This window comes from Pristis pectinata, chromosome 5, assembly GCF_009764475.1.
Source record: "Pristis pectinata isolate sPriPec2 chromosome 5, sPriPec2.1.pri, whole genome shotgun sequence".
In the NCBI taxonomy this organism is placed as follows: Eukaryota; Metazoa; Chordata; class Chondrichthyes; order Rhinopristiformes; family Pristidae; genus Pristis; species Pristis pectinata.
The window spans coordinates 90,715,053-90,739,365 of NC_067409.1; positions in this window are offsets into that span (position 1 = coordinate 90,715,053).

The following is a 24,313-nucleotide window of genomic DNA, read 5'->3' on the forward strand; positions in this document are numbered from 1 at the left end:
CCATTTCGCGGGTGGCGTCTGCTGTAGGGCTGGGAGATGCGGGGGCTCTCACAGTGAGTGGCGGCTGCCGGTAAAGGGAGGTGTGTTTTCTGGAGGTGACTGACTGAGTGAGGCGGCGTGGCGACAGGGGCGGGGGGGGGGGGGGGAGGGGTGGTGGAAGGAGAGCGGCGCGGCCCCGGCGCGTCAGCGCGGCCCCACGGCGCAGGCAAGCGAGCGGAAAAAAGCTGCTCACTGCAAATCCAAGAGCAAAACAAGAAGGGCTGTGAAGGCCAAGAAAGAGAAAAAAAAATCCCCTTTCGTCTCTCGACTGACGCACTTTTACCACTGAAAGAAATGGAGAGACACAAAGGTGAGGAATCCGTTTGTTATTTTGCACGTTTAAATGGATTGGGGGTAGCGACGTCAAAACACAGGAAAAATGTAAACGTCTTTTGGTGTTTGTGAGATGTGCCCGGGAATAAACCGCCGAGCCAGTTCCTGGTGCACCACTCTCCTCAATGTTTGTTACTGGTTTTGTAAAACTACTGCAGGTGTCATGGAAGTGGTTATTTTTACAAAGGGGATATTTTCTGGTTCCTTTCACCTACAAATATTCACTGCTTTCCAGCCCGTGCAAGTTATTTACTACCCCACAATATTAACGAAGGCAGATTAAGGATGAATGATAATAAATAATGGATGGTTCTTCTATCAACGTCCCAAGGAATGGGGAAACATTCCCCCATTCAGTCTCAGTTTTATTCATTTTGTGGGACTGATGATTGAATTTGACCCGTCCGCAGGCGTGTGGCTTTATGTGAAAGAGCTTATCGCAGCAATGGTCAGAAGGCATTTTTAAGGTGGATCTCCTTTCCCTCCTCACGTTGGGTGCCGGCTCAGCGCTGGCCTCGGTTTATTCATTCACACGCATTCGATCAAGCGTACTGAAGGATGACAATAAATACTTCCTCAGTGGCCACATCATTTAGAAAGCTTACACTAACCCACACGCGTGTGAAACAAGTTGATGATGCCCAAGGATTTGATACACGCACTTGCGATCTGTACAGCTTGTTTGAGGTCGCTAGGAGCTCTTTTAACAACTTTTTGTATTTTTCCCAATTGTCTTTTCCTGCCTGCCATCAACTACATGGCCCCCTTTTGGTTTGAGTAGCTTTTAAACAACGCCGTGATCTCTCTAGGGTTGTGGAGGGTGGGTTTAAAAAATACCGTCGCGGAAAGGGATAGATTAAAAGAGAACAGCAAAGTTGGGGGTGGGGTGGTGCTGTGACAGGAAGCCTGGCCCTGTGTTCAAAGCCCAAATCGTCCAGATTCAAAAGTGGCAACATGAGAACGTGATAGCCCAGCCTGGTGTCAGCTTCTTCACAACCTCTGCAGCAAGTTAAAATTATCTTCTTTTGGGTGATAAACAGGAAACCTTCAGCAACCCACTCTTTCCCAACTCTCTAGTAAACATCAATAACAAGTACGTCTCATGTGGAGCTAGTGGGTAGCAGACAGCAGCCCAGTTGGGGGCATTATAGACTTACTGCTGATTCACTTTTGCTCGATTTTCCTTACGACATAGAGACTATTTGGCCCATCAAGTGCAGGACAGATCTCTAAGCCACCTCATCAGTTTCATTCCCCCTACTTATTTTAGGGTTAGAGTCATGCAGCATACACTAACCCCATTTTATCCCCATATCTCCCCCCCCAAACTTCTACCACTTACCTACACACTAGGGGCAATTTACAGTCACCGACCAGCACATCTTTAGGATGCAAGGGGAAAGAGGAAGACCTGGAGGAAGCCCACACTGTACACAAGCACAATGTACAAACTCTGCACCAACAGTACCAGAGGCTGGGATCAAACCCAGATCCCCAGAACTATGGGGCAACAGGTCTCATAGCTGCACCACTGGGTGGTTAACCCATTTTTCATGTAATCCATTTTGTAATCAACACACCCCAATTCTCCTACCACCCACCTAAACTAGAAGTAATTTACATTGACCAATTAACCTACCAGCCAGCATGTCAATGGGGTGCAGGAAGTATGCCTGGAGGGAACTCACACAAATCACAGGGACAACATACAAACTCCATACAGGCCACAGCAGAGGTCAGGATTGAACCAAGATCACTACAGCTGTGAGGCCCCAACACTGTCTGTTATGCCACTGTGCACTGGAAATGTTAATCAGGTTCCTTTGAGTCTGTACTAACAAAAACACTCAAATCCTTGGTCCACTGGAGTTATTAGTTCCATATATGGCAATAGGTCAGACAGTCTGTCAAACCTACTCTTCCATTCAATACTATGGCTGCCCTTTCTCAACTTGACTTACCCACCCATTCTACCATGTACCCCAATTTCCCATGATTCCAAAAATCTATTGATCACTGCCTCAATGAGGGTGTCCACACCAAAAAGGAACTCAGTGGGTCAAGCAGCATTAAAGAGGGCAAAAGGTGGATGTTGATGTCTCAGGTTGATATCCTGCGTCGGGACTCAGGGGAAAAAGGAACACACTGCCTGCAGATAGCAGGGAGGGGTAGAACAGGCTGGGAGGTGATAGGTGGAACCAGAGATGGTGAGGGGGTGATGAGCAGATGGAACTTGGTAGGGAAGGGGGAGGAAATGAGAAAAGTGAACAAAGGGAGAAGAAAAATAGAACAGGGGAGTGAGTGTGTGCGTGTATGTAGGAGAGGAAAACCAGTGATGTGGGTTACCCGAGATTGGAAAATTAAATGTTCATGCCATTGGGTTGCAAGCTGCCACAATTCTCTGGGATAAAGGATTCCAAGGATTCACAACTCCATGAAGAAATCCCTCTAGGGCTCAATCCTGTGTCCAGACACCCAAGAGAAAGCTTCTCAACATCCACCCATCAAGCAGTTTCAGAATCTTGTACATCTCAAATAAATCACCTCTCATTATTCTAAACCAGGAAATATTGGCCACTTTAGTCCAAAGGTTTTCCCTCATTGGACATTTCTATCTTCCCTAGAGTCAACTAATAAACCTTCATTGCAATACATCCTTCAGTGAGATACTGGACCAAAACTATACACAATGCACCAGATATGCTTTGAAATGCCTGAAGGGAGAGTTGCAGCACATTATCATAATAGAAGCTAATATGCTGTTTGCCTCTCTGATTGCACTTGCAAACTTATCTTAAAAAAAGAGGTTAAGGGTGTTTATGGGACACCAGCAATGATTTTGAATTATTGGTTTATCTATCTTCTAACTTTCTTTTTATTCTGGAAGACAGTACAGACATTCAAAAGGTAAATCACCTTCTCAAAAAGCTAGTTGAAAATAAAACTGCAGGTGCTGAAAATTCAAAAAAACAAACATGCTGGAAACACAGTATATCAGGTAGCATCTGTGGAAAGAGAAATAGTTGATGTTTTAGGTCAGATTTTTCATCAGAACAAGCTATTTGATTACACACGCATCACAGATAAGCCTCAACCTTTTCTTGCTTGTGCATTATATAGGACAAATCATTGGTAAGCTATTAAGGCAGCTCAGTTGCTATTCCAGTTAAAATTGGCAAACTCAATGCAGACCAGAACTCGAATTAGATCTACTACACCTGGCTAAATTAGATACAATGAATTTACAGAATAAGTGTGGCTTTAGATAGAACTATTGAGGGGGCCATCAAGGTAACAACATAAAGACACAATGGCAAAAGATGATTGGAAATCAATGCTCATCTTGTGGAAGTATGGCCTATTGTACACCTGGATTCTGTGACTCAATTAAAATGTGGGATTATTGACCTCCAAATGAGAAGGTCAGTGTAAAGAGCCAATCATTCTGAAAGTGCAGTACCAAGGGAGTGCTACACTGTTGGGAGGCACTGCCATTGGGGTGGACATAAGAATCCGATGAAATAGCTTTGAACAACAGCAAAAAATTGTAAAGCAAAATAAAACTGCAGATGCTGGAATCTGGAGCAACCAACAATCCACTGGAGGAACTCAGTGGGTCAAGCATCATCTGTGGGTGGATGGGGGGTGGGGGGGGGGGGGAAGAATTGTCAATGTTTCAGGTTGAAACCCTGCATCAGAAAGGCATGAGGGTTGGGGACATCCAGCAGACCACCCCCCCCCCCCCCCCCCCCCAAAATCAACTATTTTCATACCCCCTGCCTTCTGGTTTCATCCACATACTATCCACACATTTTACCACTGGATCCCTCTCTCCCCCCCATCTGCCAACTTCTCCCCTTATCAACACCTTCTTTAGATTCCAGCACTTTTAGCCTTTGCATTCCCACTTATCACCATCCCAGCTGTCTTCACCCTCACCTCCCCCACTTGGCTCCATCTGCCTTTTTTATTGTCTGCTTCCACCCATCATCCACCTGCCTCTCCCCCAACTCCATCCCTCCCTCTCCCCTACCTTGCCTCCATCTGCCTGTCATCCTTCACCCTTCTCAGTTTCCCATCTCTCCTTTACACTGGCCATCTTCCCTCAGTACTGATGCAGGTTTCAACCCAAAACAATTATTCTTCCACCCACCTCCCCCCCCCCCCCCTCAAGATGCTGCTCAAGTTTCTCCAGCAGATCATTTGTTGCTACAGATGCTGGAAATTAAAAAGTGTTGCAAACATACAGCAGTACAGGCAGCACCTGTGGGAGGCAATGAACATGTCAGGTTGATGAATTTTCAGAGCTTGGAAAAGGTTAGAAAACAAACATGGTTGCATCATTTGGGTGTGGAATAGAGAGAACATTGGGAATGTCTGTGATAGGGTGGAGAATAGGAGAATGAATAATGTTGATGGTGTTAGAGCAGGCCGACAATGGTGAAGCCTTGCAAATTGCAGATGGTGTGTGTGTGTGTGTGTGTGTGTGTGTGTGTGTGTGTGTGTGTGTGTGTGTGTGTGTGTGTGTGTGTGTGTGTGTGTGTGTGTGTGTGTTGATGCAAACTGAAATTGGAGGAAGGGAGAGAGGGAACTCAAACACTCTTTCCCCCACCAATAGAGCATTAATCATCATCTGAATCAACATTGTAAAAATCATCACATTGCAGTTTGAGAGAACTTGGTGTCTACAACTCAGTTGTGTTTCCCCATTTTAAAACAGCAATTACCTTTTGGGGGAAAAAATACAAGGAATTACTTCCATTAATATAGCTCAGTGGCTGTAAAACACATTGTGACATTGAGTTGAGAAAGGCATTAAAGGATTTGCATTTACCCTGGAACAGAGGCTTGTCGTTTTGTGGTAACTAAAGCTGATTGCCAATTTTGCATGCAAAACTATCTTTGTCTTGTTACTACAATGTTATATTTGTGTAGCACTACTCATAGCAATAAATGTCCAGTGCTTCACAGGAGGATTATGAAAAAAATCAAACCAGATAGGGAGATGCCAAGGCAGATTAATAAAAGCTTGGGCAAAGGAGGTGAGCCAAGTAATAAAGGAGGAAGAGGTTAATTGGGAGAATTTCAAATCTCAAGCCTTTGACAATAGAATGCTTGCCTGCTGGTGGAGGAGGAAATGTCAAACAAAAATCATGGAGTCAGTGGAGTGAAGGTATCAGAGGGTCATGCCTCCCTATTTGTAATCCTCTATCTCTAGATTACAAATAGGGAGGCGTGAAAGCAGAGAGGGATTGGTAAAAATATCAAGATGAGGTCAAGGCTTTGGTTAATTGGGAACAATATCAATTAGCAAGCATAGGAATGATGTCAAAATAGTTCTTCAGGCTAGTAAGGCCATGGGTAGCAGAATTTTATATCAGTCAGAGCTACAACTGTAGAACAAGGGAGCTAGATGTGAATAAAGGAGTGCACAAGAATCAAATTGTTAGCATATGACCAGCTTGTTCCCAGATACTATCCCTTTGCTCAACCTCAAGATAGGTGTTGGATGATTTTGCAAGTTTCCTACCTAAATCTTTGTTCTCTCCATCTTGAAAGCCAGTGATTATTACAGACAAGTAGTCTCAGATGGTAACAGGATCTCAATGCTTTACTCATAACAAGTCTCTGAGCTCTGCCCAACATTGCCAAGCTCGATCACAGTCTCCTACCCAAAAGGCATATTGAATGGCATTTGGGGACCAGCAGTTCTCCAGGTTTAACCATCAGTGGTAGTGGGTTGTTGACATGTAGGGGATATGCATATAGCTGGCTGGCACACCTTTGCAATCATCAGCAATACCCAATTTTAGAAGTATATGCAGTCCCCAGGTTATAACAGGCTTCCGTTCCGGAGAACTGTTAGTAACCTGAATTTTTCGTAATTCAGAAAAGTGGAAGAGGATCGTAGGAACAGTAGTGGACAAGAGAGCAAGCAGGTGCAGAAAGAGTGGCTGCCATCCAGCCTCACTGACTCAGTGAGTGAGCAGGTGAATCTCTCAGTGCTCCCAGTTCTGCTCGACCCAGTCCACAATTGTTGCAGCTCAGGTGTGTTGGGGGGGGGGGGGGGGGGGGGGGGGGGGGGGGGGAGGGGGAGGGGAGGGGGAAGGGGGGGGCTTGGATGCAAAAGCCATGCAGGAATGCCCCATTCCCACATGGCAAATCTATCCCTGTTCATCCTGCTGGTCTCCCAAATGCTCATTCATTTATATGGGTGTCCACAAGTCAGGCATTTGTGACCCAGGCAGGGCATGTATTACTGCCCTCCTGAGACCTTTTCAAAAAAAAAAAACCAGGTTATTCAACACAGATTAAAGATAGAACAGTAATCCTTCAGCTCCTGAATTTCTGGCTCAGTAACACTTTACCCAGCATCATCAATATGAGACAGATGTTTTTACAAATCTGTATTCCTAGCAATGGAGCCAGAAAAGCTGGGAGTACACAAAATTAGTAAGTGGAAATTGGTGGGAGAGAAATCTGTGTATTCTCCTCCTGGCGCAAGAGTTGTCATGGCAGAAATGTACATACAGATACAAGCTCTTATGTATTTAATTCTAAAATAGAACACTATTTGGTTATACAAATTCACAAGCCTATTATGTGCACTATAGTTACCGATGTATACTGTGGTCCTCACCAAGTTCTATACAATTTGGTATAAAAGTCATTACCACATCGAAAAGATATTCTGTTAGAGCAACAGGTATATTTTGTACTCCAAGGTCATAAAAGACACCAAGTCTCTTCCTATAAATGCAAGTTCCCCAATGTGGCCATATTCATTTATCAATACAAGAATTTAGAATATGTAGGAGATGTTAAATTCACAATTTTTACTTTTGAGAATTTACATCTGTACAACAGCAAGCACTGAACAGCTTGCAGATAAATGAGGAAAGTCAAAAAACAGCTGCTGGTACAACAGCAGGAAGTGTCACAAGATTTTGTTTTAGATCAAAAATTCACACTATTTTAATTTTTTAAATAAAATATTGAAGGACAATTGAGTTATAGTAATTTTGGGGTCTAGATTTAAAGTGATAAGAGAGGCTTCACAATCTTTTTGCTCCTTTTTAAGAATAGTTCATAATAACTTCATTAAACTTATCACAAGTACTGTGAATGGTAGAGGCAGAAACCCTCATTATAGTTAAAATTATTTGGATACAAATAATGGGCTGTGACACCCTGGATGAAATGCTACATTATGGGTTTGGCTAGATAACTCTTCCTTGATATCACAGACACAGCAGCCCAAATGGCCTCCTGTATGGAAGATTATCTGTGATTCTGAGTACTTGGTCAGATCCTTCCATTTTTTAAAAAAAGTTTTAATCAACATGCATTCTCTTGTTTACAGATGTTTTTGATTTAGAACAAAATTTACAACTATCCGGGCCTTTTAATAACACATCAGCTGGTCAGTAGCATTCTTCTCTGAAGAAGAATATTAAGGCTTGTCCCATTACTGAGACTTAATTACAGAAACATCTAGGCTGACACTCCAGCAATGTACAAGGAACTACTCTGCTGTTGAAAGGTCAAACTTAAACTGATGTCCCATCTGCCCTTTTAGGAGGATGTTAAAAGAGTCCATGGCACTCTTTTGAAAAGCAGTCATCTCTCTTGTCCTGGTCAATGCTCAATATTTCTTTAAAAAAAGTTCATTATTACATTGCCAGTTTTGAGAGATTACTTTGTACAGATTATGTACACATTTCCTACTTTACAACATTGTCTACACTTCAGAAATATTTTGTTAACTTTATGATGTCCTGGGATATTCCAATAACTATTTAAAATACAAGTCTCTCTTTAGGAGATCCTAATATTCGAGTAAATTATTTTTAGGTATTAGATGCAGATCAGAAGCAGAGATTTGGGTCAATTTACTTTCTCTTCTGCCATCTGCCACATTCAGGAAAACACATCAATTTAACCCCACTAAATGATGGTTATTGGAATTCAGTAGTAATTATGCTAAAAATATAAAAGCAACAATGCAATTGTAAAATAGATTTACAAGGACGACACTTAAACTGGGAGGGTGCAATTAACAGGAAGACTTTATATATTGGACCATTTTCACCAGAAAAGATCAAGGAGGTGTTTTCATGGTGAAGCCATTTCCACTAGTGGGGGGCCATAAATAAAAAGAATACCCAATAAAAAAGCAAGGATTTTTTAAGAGAAATGCAATTACAAGTATTCAGAAAAATAAAATGGAATTCACCACCACATGGAGTGTTTGGGGCAAATAACATGGATTATGCACAAGGGAAAATTAGATAATTACTGAGGGAGGAAATTATTTCCAAGCAAAGTGTCTAAATATTACTTCATGACAATTAATAGCATTATTACTTCCAAATCTTACACCAATTTGAGTCATTATTGTCCAATAGTTAAGAGGTCTAGCCAAATACTATTCTGTAGTGAGTGGTTACATTTTCACTGACCAAAGTGTTCTTCTCCTGCAAAAAGAGAATGATAGAATATTTGCCTTTTATGGGTAGTGCTGCAGCAACAAAATACTCACCATCTCAGGCAAAACAGGACATTTGATTGACAGCCTATCCACCACCCAAAATGTGCCATGACTACATTGTGGATTATCTACAGGATCCACAAGACTTCATCAACAGCATCTTGCAAACTACATCTACACACATGGAAACAACTTCTAAGATCCCCAATAAGCCACACAGCGGTGAGATTGGCGATCAAGTAATTATTCCTTCATTGACACTGGGTCATTTCTCCAAAACTAATAGCATACGGGGTCTGTGCCTTCACTTGGATACTTTTGGTTCTAGTCAGCAGCTCCCCCTGCCTTCTTACAGTCAATAAATACCACTGTTGCTTATGATGGCCATATTCCAACAATGAATAAAAATGTATTCCTTGCTCCAATAACCTCAAATAAATGGATGTACCCTGACTTTACCACTCACATTCTTGAATGATAACTAATAACCAATATTAGTGTCTCCAAGCCAAATTATTTCTCAGCCAACTTTCCCTGTTGTCTGAAGCCATTAATACTTTGAAAGTTTAACTCCATTAATCCAGTTTATTCAAGACTTTTGGTGCTGGACCAGCAGATTTTCCATACTCTGGAATGTTATTCACATAAATACTCCAACTTTTAAAAAAAAACATACACAATGTTCAAGTGAGCCCAGTGAATTGGAAGGGAGCAAAGGAAATATTACCTGGTGAGCCAGATGCTGAGACACTGGGACTTTCAAATAGTTGAATAGCAGATTATTGGAGTCTTGCTCTATTTAAGTTCCATGTATTGTTTTGTTTCAATAGAAATATTTCCAGAATCAGAAGTTTCCACCATGACATCATCCTTGTGATTTTAAGTACATTCAGTTGTCTTAGTACCCTCTTCACAATCCAAAATGACACAAACCATTAATGCTAAAAAACCTTGCTGTCTACACTTCATTTGACTTGCTTCGGTTTATAAAATTTAAAATATCTTTGGCCTTTTTAATCTGCATTTGCACATTTAAGTAAATTGATACTCAATCTTCAGGTATCTATTTGCAAACACTTTGCATTGCATCCTTTACATAAACAGAACACATTAAAATCCATCTGCCATCTGTCTTCTCATCACTTGTGAATTCAAGATAGAATAATTTTGGCAGCTGCAGAGATGCACAAAATGGTTGCTGCATGGAATGCCAGCAACTGTTTCTCATGTGTCCTACAGTTTGGAAATTCATTGGGGCTGAGTATTACTGAAAGCAGTCTCTTTCACACTTGACCACAGTCAAGTCCAGGATTCACAGGAAAAGACCTGTGAAGGGGGTTGAAGATGGTCAAATATCTGGAGGATCAGGGCATTAGAGTAGGGCAATTGAGTGGCAATGCATGCAGTCACCAGGTGGGAGAGCACCTCAGGCAAATGATGCTAGGAATGGAAGGGGAAGCATGAGATTTTGTGTTGGATAATTACAGGGTGACAAGAACAGTTAAGATTCCAGTCAAGTAGGAAGGGGGAAGCAGGCTTCAAATCAGATTAGGTTTACAGAGATTGGTTTCATCCACCCTAGAAGAGGTAGTAAGTATAATAACAAGGGGACCACAAGAGTTTGGATTCCCAGCTCCAGCTTGGAGTCAGCTCAAGAGGGGCCCATTCAGGCCATGCAAAAAACACTTAAGAAGTGGCTCGTGAGAGTCTATTTGGGGCACTCCAAGGATGAAAAACTCTCAAAATGGAAAAGGTTTTATATTAGCTGTATTGCCAAAGATCAATAAGTTTAATGACTAGAGGTGCACACAGTTTTGGTTTTAGGGTAAACCATGTCTAATCTTTACCATAATTATTTAAGCTAACTATTACACTTTTTTTTAATTAAAAGATCAATTTTCCCTTGTAGATAAATTCATGAAACAATTGAGTCAGGTTGTGTGACTGGAAAAGTGGGTTGATTTATGAAAAGGGATAAAATTGTTTGCGATGAAGATTACTTTCCTTTTGAACTTGTGTCACCAGCATTACCCATTGATCACCAAGCATAGAAAGAGGAAGTTGCCATGGGAGGTGAACTACACAAATGCTTTGATAATTCTAGAACACAAGGGCTGCATTTCCTGTTTATTCTGCAGATGTAGCACGTACATGTATGACACCTGAAAATTCTGGAAATATAATTTCCAGTTAAAAAAACTGAAATTGAACTGTTTGCTTAACAAAATGCTAATCTTCCATGAACCAGTACAGTTTGGCAGCATAATGCATGTAATGTCTACCTGCTTAAAATGAAATATTCTGTGGTGTATTCCGGAGCAGTAACCCGCTGCAATTTTATTAACAGCTAAATATCAGTTCATCACCAGAAATAAGCATTTTCAATTGTGTCTTCTTCCTGTGATTTAGGAATCATTGAAAATGGACTTAGAAATAACCATGCTGAATCATTTAACAGTTTCAGTGGTGTATACCTGTCATTTGCTTATTACATTAAATAGCTCAGATTTTTGCTATCATTAACTTGGCAAACCTTAAACTATCATGAAACAAACAAGAGTACATACATATGGTTAAATGTTGAAATCTAATTTTTGCTCCACAGGATTCAATGTTTGCAGTCCTTTCCAACATAAATAGAGGAAAATCTGTGATCTAACATTATTAATATTTACAAACTATTCAGGTCTTAAAATAGCTGCTAAGAATATGTTGCACAGAATATGAATTGAGTTTTTAAATCACCGATCCCAAAACAGTATGGATAGGTCATTATTCCACTGCGAAATATTTAAAAATAATGGATGGATGTGTTTTACTTTTAAACTTATTAAATAACACTGGTTATGGTATTTCAACTTAACATGTTGCTGGATATCATGGATCTAATCTCCCCAAGTTGATGCCCATTAGAAACTGACCTTGGAAAAAAGGAGATGTCCTTGCCACAGAGTTCACTGGATTTTTGGTGGTTAGTTTTCCTTCTTACTGCCTACCATCCTGCAGTCAGCACAGAATGCTGTCTCTTCATTGATGACTGCAAATATCAAGGCAGATGTTATTTGATATGAAAAAAGATTTTGTTTTAAAACCCTGCTGATTAGTTCCTTTACATCTAATGGAAGGAGTGCATTTGAAGGCATCTAGGGAGAAATCTTACAATTAGATCTGGGAATGGTGCCAGGTTTGTGGCTGAGGTCTGATTTGGGCAAGTTGAATTTTGAACCAGTGTAAAAGATAGTAGTAAATTTGTTCATATTAACTACTGATATTTTCACTGGTTTGACTATTTGTGCGGGAATCTGAGTGATAATTCAGATTCAAAGCTCTCATCCCTGCTTTTGAATCTACATCTGTCTGCAAGTCTAAAATAGAAACCTGTTATAAATCTGTGTAACACTGGTTAGGAACAGATGCTTGTATTACATGAAATTCTGAAAACCACATTAAAAGATATTTGAACTATGGAATAATTCAAATTAGAAATTATGAATGAAGGTTTGAAATTCTGTAATGCTTTTCACAGAGGTGATAATGGCCATTAATAATGACTTCCAAGGCTAAGAAAGTATTTGAGCAGATAATTACCAAAAGATAGTTTCATTGATCCAATCTTCCAATCTATAAAGTGCATAAAAACCACCTGGGGAAATGCATCCAACTTACAAACATGTTCCACATGTGACTCCTGCTGAGAGCCTGATCTTGAAATTAAGCACATCTAACCAAAGAAACAAATGCATTTGCTTTGCTGGGGTCATGAGATTACCCCATAATTTGGTGCTTAATTTTCTTCTTTTGAACAAAATGCATTTCTGCTGTCACTCCCAGTTCATAAACAGAATGATTAAAGTGGCATGATGCATTAAAGTTTGTTTTCAAATAAGTTTTCAAATTACTGGATTATCTGATTGTTGCACCATTAACCAAAGATACATGTAATAATTAAGATTTAATGATTTAAAGGGTTTAGGTACTGTTACATTCAGATATAAACATTCTTAACTGATTACCAAAATGTGTTTTATTGCAGATTTTGCAGTACTTAAGCAGTAGAAGCTTCAAAACAAAAAAGGTACACAACACTAATATTGTACTATTGTGCATTAGCAAATCTTTGATAGTACATTTTTTGTTACTTTCTTAATGTAGTGCAATAAGTTCCTGCATTGTTTAGTAATAAAGATCAACACTGATAGGACTTTGGCAACATGCTGTTTTCCCAAAACCCATCCCACCACGTTTTGATTATCTTAGACTCAGTAACATTTACATTTAGAGCATAAATCAAATGCAATTTTAAGACCATGTTTTCTAGCCCCAATCCTGGAGCCCATTATCACCTCTTCCCCACTGCCCATTTTGACAGTTTTCTCTTATTTCTCCTTAAGCATTGTTTAATTTGTGTAGGCATGTAGTTTTGTGTACCAGTTAATGATTACAAGAAATCAACTCAAGCCCACTGTTTCCAAAACAATATTTAACAGAACTTCTGTCTTTGAGTAGAAGTGAACTGGAATACAAAATGGTGAAGTTAATCTTGAGCATTGAGGCATGTGTTTACATCTTTTAAACAAGATATGCCAACTGAAATTCTGCCCATTGTTCAGGATTTAAAAGGCAGGCAAAAAAAAACAAAATCAAAGTTACAGTATATGTGCATCTTCTGGCACAGGACTTCATTTTGGATCAGGTTTTAAGAAAATATTAGTATCACCACTGGCAGCCTGAAGGGTGACATTATAATATCATAAATACCTTTTAAGCAGCTCCTTAGAAGGGGATTGAAGAGAAGAGGCAGAGGGCTTTAGGGAGGGAATTAGAGCTTAGGCCCTTAACTGAAGGTACAGCCACCAATGCAACAGTTAAACTTGGACACGAGCAAGAGGCAAGAATTAAAATGCAAATACATTGGAAGTTTATTGGGCTGGAGGAGGTAGAGTCGAGACCACAGCAGCATTACTATTGAGACAGTGCTTAATCAGGGACTAGTATAGATCAGCAAGGATAATAATCTCCTGTCAGGAAGGATGATTTAGCATTCACTTCAGATCCTCCCACCAATTATGGAGAGTCATTATTTTGGTTTAATGGGTTGATAAAAGGGCATAATTTTTGGATTGCTTCAGTGGGTGCTATTTTATCATTGATTTTAAGAATTGGAGTCTTTCCCAAGACAGGCTACAGACTATCACGGAAGATGGATAAACTGCTCAGGTTGCCTCACTTCTACCAAATATGGAAGAGCAGCTTCAGCAAGGAAGGTAGTTCAGAGCTGGGAAGGCTTCTGAAAGAGTAGGAAGCCCTGGGAGAGAAACAGCTGCACTCTGCATTTGTGAGCAACCCATTGGAACAGAAGCCAACCAAGCCATGCGCCGAGATTCTCTGTACCAATCAGAAATGAATTTTTCTGCAAGGAAAGCTTCCAATCATTGACTGCAGATACAATCACACAATAATTAAGGTTTGAACTGGCTTCCTGGCAGCTCTCACGAGTTAACCTTGCACCTAGTTCCCAATAACCCATCTCTTCCACCTGCAGGCTGGATTCTGGTGGAAAATATCCGATAGGCTACTCGTCAAAACCTGCGCATGTACACACCAGCTTTAGTGTCAGAGTCGTACAGCACAGAAGCAAGCCCTTCAGCCCACCATGTCCATGCAGACCATCAAGTTCCTATCTATACTCATCCTATTTACCAGCACTTAGTTCATGGCATGCTATGCCTTGGTGATTCAAGTACTCATCTGAATTCTTAAATGTTGTGAGAGTACCTTCCTCCACCAGTCACTCAGGCAATAGGTTCCAGATTCCAACCACCAATTGGTAGAAAAAGTTCTTTCTCAGACCTCTCCCCAACTTCTTATCCTTAACCTATGCCCTCCAGTTGTAACAGTGGTGCAAGAATCAGCTTTCTGAGAGCAGACAACAGGAGGTTTCAGATCAAGGATTCTACTTTTAGTACAAGTCTGCATCTGTCAACGATGTGCAATCTTTAGCAGACTAACTTTGCTTTGGAGCCACAGGAAGATGCAAGGCCCATTGGCTTCTGTTCCAATGGGTTGCTCACAATGCAGAGTACAGCTGTTTCTCTCCTAGGGCCTCCTACTCTTTCACAAGGGCAGAGCTCCTGAGAAAGAGGAAGTCCCTTAGGGAATGCACCCACTGGAACTTTAATCAAAGGGAGTTCTTCCAAGAGATGATTTCCCTCCCAGTGTACAAAGAGCCTCTAACATATGGCTCAATCTTTTACTCAATCTTTGGAATTGTGTCCAAGTAATATTGGTTGTGAACAATATTTTCTAAGGCTGTTAAGGATTGTGCCATGTAACAAACAGCTTAAGGAACTGCAATAATATTTATTGGGAAGTCCCGAGTCTACGAGGAGCCTTTGAATTACAAAAAGGGACAAAACTTGCTGCTCTGAGCTCCTGATATCTTGTACATATTTGCCTGTTCTACAAATGGATTTTGTTGGATAGTAAGAATCCAGGGACATCTCATAAGAATGTTGTTAATCCAAAGTCAGAGTTTATTGTCATATGCACAAGTACATGTCTGCATTGATGCAATGAAAAACTTGCAGCAGCATCACAGGCATGTAGCATCATATAAGCAGCATTCACAAAAAAAATTGTACATACATTTTTCTTACAAGAAAAAAAAACAAGTAGAACAAAAAATAAAGTCCATTTGGTGCAAAGTGATCAGAGTGGTCATAGTGTTGCTAAACTGTCGTGGTGATTAGGGTTTTACTGGTTGGTTCAAGAAATGAATGCTTGAAGGGAAGTAGCTGTTCTTGAACCTGGTGATGTGAGACTTCAGGCTGCTGTACCTCCTGCCCGCTGGTAGCAGCAGAAAAGATAGCAAGGCCCGGATGGTGGATAATCCACACAACTTTCTAGGGAATGTTTTCATTACACTGAGAATAGACCAGATGTACCAGTTAACCATTCCACATCCTTAAGTCACTTGTCCTTTGAAAATCCCTTGCATCCAAAATCCTTGCCCAAAGCCTGCCATGTCCACTGTTTGCACATCAATTTCTTTACCTATTCTAACATTTCCACGGGTTTGTGTCCATCAGCTCCTGATGGGAAGGTGCCAAATTGATGAACTTCAAGGATTTTCTCAATGGACAAACCTGAGGAGTTGTGGCTGTGAAAGTTGGATTTGTATGATCATTTTTTTTAAGCTTTGAAGATGCTGTTTCAGTGTTAACATGCTTGCATAAATGGAAGAACATAATAGCTTCAAAAACTTCCTGATGCACATGTGCCTGATAAGCATTTAACGACCCTAAGGGGAAGTTTGTCAAAGTTGCTCAAGACATTTTCCTGCTCCAATTGGTGTACAATTCCTTTCTACTAAATGGTACCTGGCAATAAGCCAACAAACTCATCTGAAGCCATTTGTCATCCATACATTGAGCACATCCATACATTGAGCACATCCATACATTGAGTAGGAAGTGGAAGATATTTTCAACACTGGCTGTGAGAGAAATACAAGCAAATGAAGAGAAATGTCAGCAATCTAGGAGAATCACAACAGCCTTTGAGTAATTGTCCATACAAATCCTGATGTCATGAACAAAAATCAGGAGGAACATTAGATGGGTTGTTTGAGAATAAACTCATTTATTATTGGTTCTCCCACTCCTATTTCCAGATAGTTTACTATCAATCCAGAAATTTGACCAGCACTTCTCAATGAGGGTCACACTGGTGCTCTGACACAAGAATCAAACTTGCATAAAATCATGTTATTCCTCTTACAAAGCTCCTTTAGTAGCATTAGTGGGCAAATTGGGCCACATTGTCCCAAGATTAACTCATAATAAAATTGTTCTGACAGAGCTGCACTAGACAGGCATCCCTTTAAGGGAAACCCCACATATATGCCTTCTATCCTTGGGTCGGGGGGGGGGGGGGGGGGGGGGGGTTAATTGTACCGACCCAAATTGCTCAGCTTCCCCTCACAGCAATCCAGAGACCTTGAGTCCAAATCCTGAATCCACCTCTCACCAAATTGATGACCCCAACAATCAAACAGATTCCCTAACACAACACCAATGTCCTTTACCCAACCCCAGTTTCCAGATTTCCAACTGAACTTTTGATCCCTTACCTGATCAGCATCCCAGCCTTGAGGCCACAATCACTATTCACCTCCCCAATGACCATATACTGCATCTTTTACACTGTGCTACAGAAGCCTTTACACAAGTCAGGCATTTATCAATGAGCTTGACACATGGTAGATTCCAGTAACACAAGCCATGCAGTGGATACGAGACCACTATAGTAGATCTGTTCTCTACCTCCTTCCCTTTATTCCATGGTTTACTACCCTCTCCTACTGGATTCCTTCTTCTTCAGCCCTTTGCCTCTTCTACCCATCGTCTCTCAGCTTGTATCACTCACTTTCATCCCCCCTCCCCCACCCACCTACCTACTTTCCCTATTACCTGCCAGCTTGTGCTCCTCCCATCTTCTTATTCTGGCTTCTTCTTTTCCAGTCCTGATGAAGGGTCTTGACCCAAAATATTAACTGTTTATTTCCCCTCCATAGATGCTGCCTGACCTGCTGACTTCCTCCAGCATTTTGTGTGCATTAATCAGTACAAAATGACCAACCCTTTATTCAGAGGCTGACTTCTTGTTCTGGGCTTTCCAACCAGAGGAAATATTCTCCCTGCATTCAAATTATCCAGCTTTGTAAGAATTTTGCAAGCTTCAATGAGTTCTCCTCCAATTCTAAACTCTGGAGAAAACAGGCCTGGTATACTCAATTACTCCTCATGCTGCAAACTGCCTTTCCTGGAACAACTCAGTGAATCTTTGCTGCAGTCCATGGCAAGTACATCTTTTCTTAGGCAAAGAGACCAAAACTACCCAATTGATTGTTGCACCTCCAGGTTGGTGGTCAGTGATTTGTGCACAAGGACCTTTCACTATTTAAAAAATAATCTGCTTTTCTGTTTTGTGAAAAGTGGATAACTTTACATTTTTTTCCACATTGTATTGCCTCTGTTATATTCTTGGCCACTGACTCATCTGGTCTATATCCCCTTAAAGCCTCTTTCCTACTTGCAAACCCACCTAAGATATCTTTATTAGTCACATGTACATCAAAATACACAGTGAAATGCATTTTTTTTTTGCATAGTGTTCTGGGGGCAGCCCACAAGTGTGCCACTCTTCCAGCACCAACATAGCATGCCCACAGCTCCTAACCTGTACGTCTTTGGAATGTGAGTGGAAACCAGAGCACTCAGAGGAAACCCACGCAGACACAGAACGTATAAGCATCTTACGGACAGTGGCCGGAATTGAACTCTGGTTGCTGGCACTGTAATAGTGTTACACTGACCGCTAGTTTTGTATCATCTGCAAACTTGGAAATATAACATTTGGTTCTTCAGCCAAGTCGTTGATATTGATCCTGAATAGCTGGAGCCCCAAGCACCCATCTCTGCAATACCACACTAGTCACAATCTGCCAACCTGATGAAGAGCCCTTTACTCCCACTCAGCTTTGTTTGCTCATCAGTTCTCATAGAAACAGAAAAACCTACAGCACAATTCAGGCCCTTCAGCCCACAAAAATGTCCCTACCCTAGAAATTTCTAGACTTACCCATAGCCCTCTTTTTCTCATCTCCATGTACCTATCCAACAGTCTCCTGAAAGACCCTATCGTATCTGCCTCCACCACTGTTGCCAACAGCCCATTCCACACACTCACCACTCTGAGTAAAAAAACTTACCCCTGACGTCTCCTCTATACCTACTCCCCAGCACCTTAAACCTATGTCCTCTTGTGGCCACCAATTCAGCCCTGGGGAAAAGCCTCTGACTATCCACCTGATCAATGCCTCTCATCATCTTATACACCTCTATCAGGTCCCCCCTCATCCTCCGTTGCTCCAAGGAGAAAAGGCAGAGTTCCCTCAACCTGCTTTCATAAGGCATGCTCCGCATTCCAGGAAGCATCCTTGTAGATCTCCTCTGCACCCTCTCTATGGCTTCCACATCCTTCCTGTAGTGAGGCGACCAGAACTGAGCACAGTACTCCAAGTGGGGTCTGACAAGGGTCCTATATAGCTGCAACAATACCTCCCGGCTCCTAAATTCAATTCCACGATTGATGAAGGACAATACACCATATGCCTTCTTAACCACAGAGTCAACCTGCGCAGCCGCTTTGAGAGTCCTATGGAGCCAGACCTCAAGATCCCTCTGATCCTCCACAGTGCCAAGATTCCTACCATTAATACTACATTCTGCCATCATATTTGACCTACCAAAATGAACCACTTCACACTTATCTGGGTTGAACTCCATCTGCCACTTCTCAGCTCAACTTTGTAACCTATCTATGTCCCGCTGTAACGTCTGACAGCCCTCTATACTATCCACAACACATCCAACCTTTGTGTCATCCACAAACTTACTATCCATCCCTCCACTTCCTCATCCAGGTAGTTTATAAAAATCACAAAGAGTAAGGGTCCCAGAACAGATCCCTGTGGTACACCACTGGTCACTGATCTCCATGCAGAATACAACCCTTCAACAACCACTCTTTGCCTTCTGTGGGCCAGCCAGTTCTTGATCCACATTACAATATCCCCTTGGATCCCATGCCTCCTTACTTTCTCAATAAGCCTTGCATGGGTACCTTATCAAATGCCTTGCTGAAATCCATATACACTACATCTACTGCTCTCCCTTCATCGATGTGTTTAGTCACATCCTCAAAAAATTCAATCAGGCTCATAAGGCAGGACCTGCTCTTGACAAAGCTACGCTGACGATTCCTAATCATATTATACCTCTCCAAATGTTCATAAATCCTGCCTCTCAGGATCTTCTCCATCAGCTTACCAACCACTGAGGTAAGACTCACTGGTCTATAATTACCTGGGCTATCACGACTCCCTTTCTTGAATAAGGGAACAACATCAGCAACCCTCCAATCTTCTGGAACCTCTCCCGTCTCTGTCGACGATGCAAAGATCATCATCAGAGGCTCCGCAATATCCTCCCTTGCCTCCCACAGCAGCCTTAGGTACATCTCATCTGGTCCCGGCGACTTATCCAACTCGATGCTTTCCAAAAGTTCCAGCACCTCCTTTTTCCTAATATCTACATGCTCAAGCTTTTCAGCCTGCTGCAAGTCCTCATTACAATCCCCCAGATCTTTTTCTGTAGTGAATACTATTGTAAAGTATTAAGTACCTCTGCTATTTCTTCCGGATCCATACACACTTTCCCACTGCTGTACTTGATAGGCCCTATTCTTTCGCATCTTATCCTCTTGCTTTTCACATACTTGTAGAACACCTTGGGGGTTTTCCTTAATGCTGCCCACCAAGGCCTTCTCATGTCCCCTCCTGGCTCTCCTAATTTCCTTCTTAAGCTCCTTCCTGTTAGCCTTGTACTCTTCCAGATCTCTAACATTACCTAGCTCTGTCTTTTGTAAGCTTTTCTTTTCAACTAGATTTATTATAGCCTTTGTACACCACGGTTCCTTTATCCTTGTGACTCCTGTCTCATTGGAACATGCTTATGCAGAACTCCACACAAATATCCCCTGAATATCTGCCACATTTCTTCTGTACTTTTCCAAGAACATCTGTTCCCAATTTAATCTTCCAATTTCCTGCCTGAGAGCCTCATAATACCCTTAACTCCAATTAAATGCCTTTCTAGTCTTCTGTTCCTATCTCTCGCCAGTGCTATTCGTAAAGGAGATAGTGATCATAATTCTATCTCCAAAATGCTCCCCCACTGAGAGGTCTGACACCTGACCAGGTTCATTTCCCAATACCAAATCAAGCACAGCCTCTCCTCTTGTAGGCCTATCTACATATTGTGTCAAGAATCCTTCCTGAACACACTTAAACTCCACCCCAACCAAACCCCTCACTGTCTAGGGATGGCAATCGATGTTTGGGAAATTAAAATCTCCCATCACAACAACTCTGTTATTCTCACACCTTTCTAGGATCTGCTTCCTTATCTGCTCCTTGATACCCCTGTTACTATTGGGCAGCCTATAAAAAAAACACCAAGTTATTGACCCTTTCCTGTTCCTAACCTCCACCCACAGAGACTCTGTAGACAGTCCCTCCATGACGTCCACCTTTTCTGCAGCCGTGACTCTCTCTGATCAACAATGCCACTCCCCCACCTTTTGTCTCCCTCCCTGTCCTCTCTGAAACATCTAAAACCCGACACTTGAAGCAACCATTCCAGCCCGAGCCATCCAAGTCTCTGTAATGGCCACCACATCATAGCTCCAAGTATTTATCCAAGCTCTAAGCTCATCCGCCTTGTTCACATAAAAATTACATTAAAATAGACATCTCAAACCAGTCTGAGCACGTCCCTTCTCTGTGACCTGCCTATCCTCCCTCTCGTACCTACTATCAGCTTTCTCTATTAGGGAGCCAAACACCTCTTTCCCAGTCTCTCCAGTTTGGATCCCTCCCCCCAATAAATCTAGTTTAAACTCCCCCCCATTAGCCTTAGCAAACCTCCCCACCAGGATATTGGTCCCCCTGGGATTCAAGTGCAACCAGTCCTATTTGTACAGGTCATACCTGCCCTAAAAGAGGCAACAATGATCCAGAAATCTGATTCCCTGCCCCTTACTCCAATCCCTCAGCCACATATTTAACCTGCTCCTCATTCTATTCCTATACCCACTGTCACTCTTGGTGGTCTGATACACTGCGTGTCTTGCTAGGCACTTAAAGATTGATCATGTTAGTGTAGTATTAGAGTCACAAATAGTCCAGACAAGGTGAAGACAGCAAGTTCTCCTTCCCTGAAAGGACCTCATAGAACTGAAACCAGCCTAGCTCCTGCTCTCTTCTCTACCTGTTTATCCTGTTTTAGCTGGTGGGTGGTGGAATTGTTATTTGCATGTGTGAAATCACTGGAGGTGGTTGGAAAACTGGTGTGATTACACTGCCAGCAGAGACAATATTACAACATTCATTATAAGATATGCCTTTGCCTCACTCCCTGTCAATCAATTTCTCAATCCACATCAATATGTAAACCCCCAATCCATGTGCTTCAACATTATTAATCAATCTGTTATAGGTCCCTTACCGAAAGTCACCTGAAAATCCAGTTACTACATTCACCAATTCCCCTCTTCTCTATTCTACTAATCACACCTAGTACATTACTTAAACATGTTTTCTCTTTTATAAATCCATGCAGACTCTGCTCAGTCATATTATTCCTTAAAAGTTGCCCTCCAATTCTGAACTCTGGATCCTTCATTAGATTTCAGCACTTTCCCTACTACTGTTGTTAGACTAACAAGTTAATAGTTCCCAATTTTCTCGTTCTCTCTTTTCATAAATTGTGAGGTCACATTGGCTATTCTCTAATCCACAGGAACAATTCAAGAATCTGTAGAATTTTGAAAGGAGATAATTAAAGTGTTCACTGCCTCTATCACCACTGCTTGCAAAACTCCGACATTCAAGTCTGATCATTGGAATTTAATCAGTTTCTAGTCTCACCGACTGTGTTTGCTCATACTTTTTTTTTGCTCATATTTCTGTCAGGACCTCATTCTCATTAGATCCTTAGTTTTTTGGTTTGAGTTGTAGCGGTTGCTACCGCGGAATAAAACAAGACTCACTCGGAGGATTGCCGAACAGAACTGGTTTATTTTCCCGCCTTGCGCGGGCCCTTTAAGGGAGAAAACTCCCGCCCAAAAAACCGGCAATGACGTAAGTCCTACATCATCAGGACTTTCCCGCGCGCGGGTTCTCCCCGTCGCTCGGAACGACGAGGCCCGCCGCCATCTTGGGCCTCGTTGCTCCGACACCGCGCGACCCGACTGCCGAGCCGGTTCGCCCGACTAGACGGTGAGTCGCCACACAACCCCCCCCAGAACCGGCGAGACAGTCCCCAAGGTCCGTGGGCTGTGCCAGCTGCCGCTTAGGGGGGCGGCCTCTGCGTCGCGGCGTGGCAACCTCGACAGGCTGTTGCAGATCCAAATGGGCCAGTTTGAGGCGGTCCGCCGTGAAAACCTGTTCCCTGCCTCCAATGTCCAAAATAAAAGTGGATCCATTATTCCGTATGACTCGGAACGGTCCCTCATATGGTCGTTGCAATGGCGCCCGAGGTGTGCCCCTGCGAACGAAAACAAACTTACAGTCCCGTAGTTCCTTGGGCTGGCAGGATGGGGCTTGACCGTGCCATGAGGTGGGAATCGGGGCCAAGGCGCCAAGCTTCTCGCGCAGTCTTTGTAGGACTGCTGGGGGTTGTTCCCCTTGGTCCCGAAGGGCAGGTATGAAATCCCCGGGGACAACTAGTGGCGCCCCGTATACAAGCTCAGCTGACGAAGTGCGGAGGTTTTCTTTGGGGGCAGTGCGTATGCCGAGCAGGACCCAAGGCAGCTTGTCAACCCAGTTAGGACCCTTCAGGCGGGCCATCAAGGCCGATTTTAGATGGCGGTGAAAACGTTCCACCAACCCGTTTGATTGAGGATGGTAGGCCGTGGTGGTGTGCAGCTGCGTCCCTAGCAGGTTCGCTAATGCAGCCCAGAGACTGGAAGTGAATTGGGTGCCTCTGTCTGAAGTGATGTGGGCCGGAACGCCAAAACGTGAGACCCAAGTTGTGAGCAGCGCTTGGGCGCAGGAATCAGTTGTGATGTCAGTCAGGGGGGTTGCCTCAGGCCACCTCGTGAACCGGTCCACGATAGTAAGGAGGTACCGGGCTCCTCTTGAAACCGGCAGAGGGCCCACGAGGTCGACGTGTATGTGGTCGAACCTCCTACGGGTAGGCTCAAACTGCTGTGGTGGGACCTTGGTGTGTCGCTGGATTTTTGACGTCTGGCAGTGCGGACAAGTCCTGGCCCACTCACTGACCTGTTTGCGCAGGCCATGCCAGACAAACTTGCTGGCGACCAGTCGGACAGTAGATCTGATGGACGGGTGCGCCAACCCATGTACCGAGTCAAAAACACGTCTCCGCCAGGCTGCAGGGACTATAGGGCGGGGCTGACCAGTCGCAACGTCGCAAAGTAGGGTCCGCTGACCTGGACCAACCAAGAAATCTCGGAGCTGTAGACCCGAGACTGCAGTTCTCTAGCTGGGCAGTTCGTCGTCGGCTTGCTGTGCGTCAGCCAGGGCCGTGTAGTCGACACCCAAGGATAGGTTGTGGATGGTTGGTCTGGAAAGTGCATCAGCAACAACATTATCCTTTCCGGAGACATGTTGGATGTCAGTTGTGAACTCGGAAATGTAGGATAATTGTCTCTGCTGACGAGCTGACCAGGGATCGGAGACTTTGGAGAAGGCAAGGGACAGAGGCTTATGATCGGTGAAAGCGGTGAAAGGCCTGCCTTCTAGAAAGTATCGGAAATGCCGGACCGCCAGATACAGCGCTAGAAGTTCCCGATCAAAAGCGC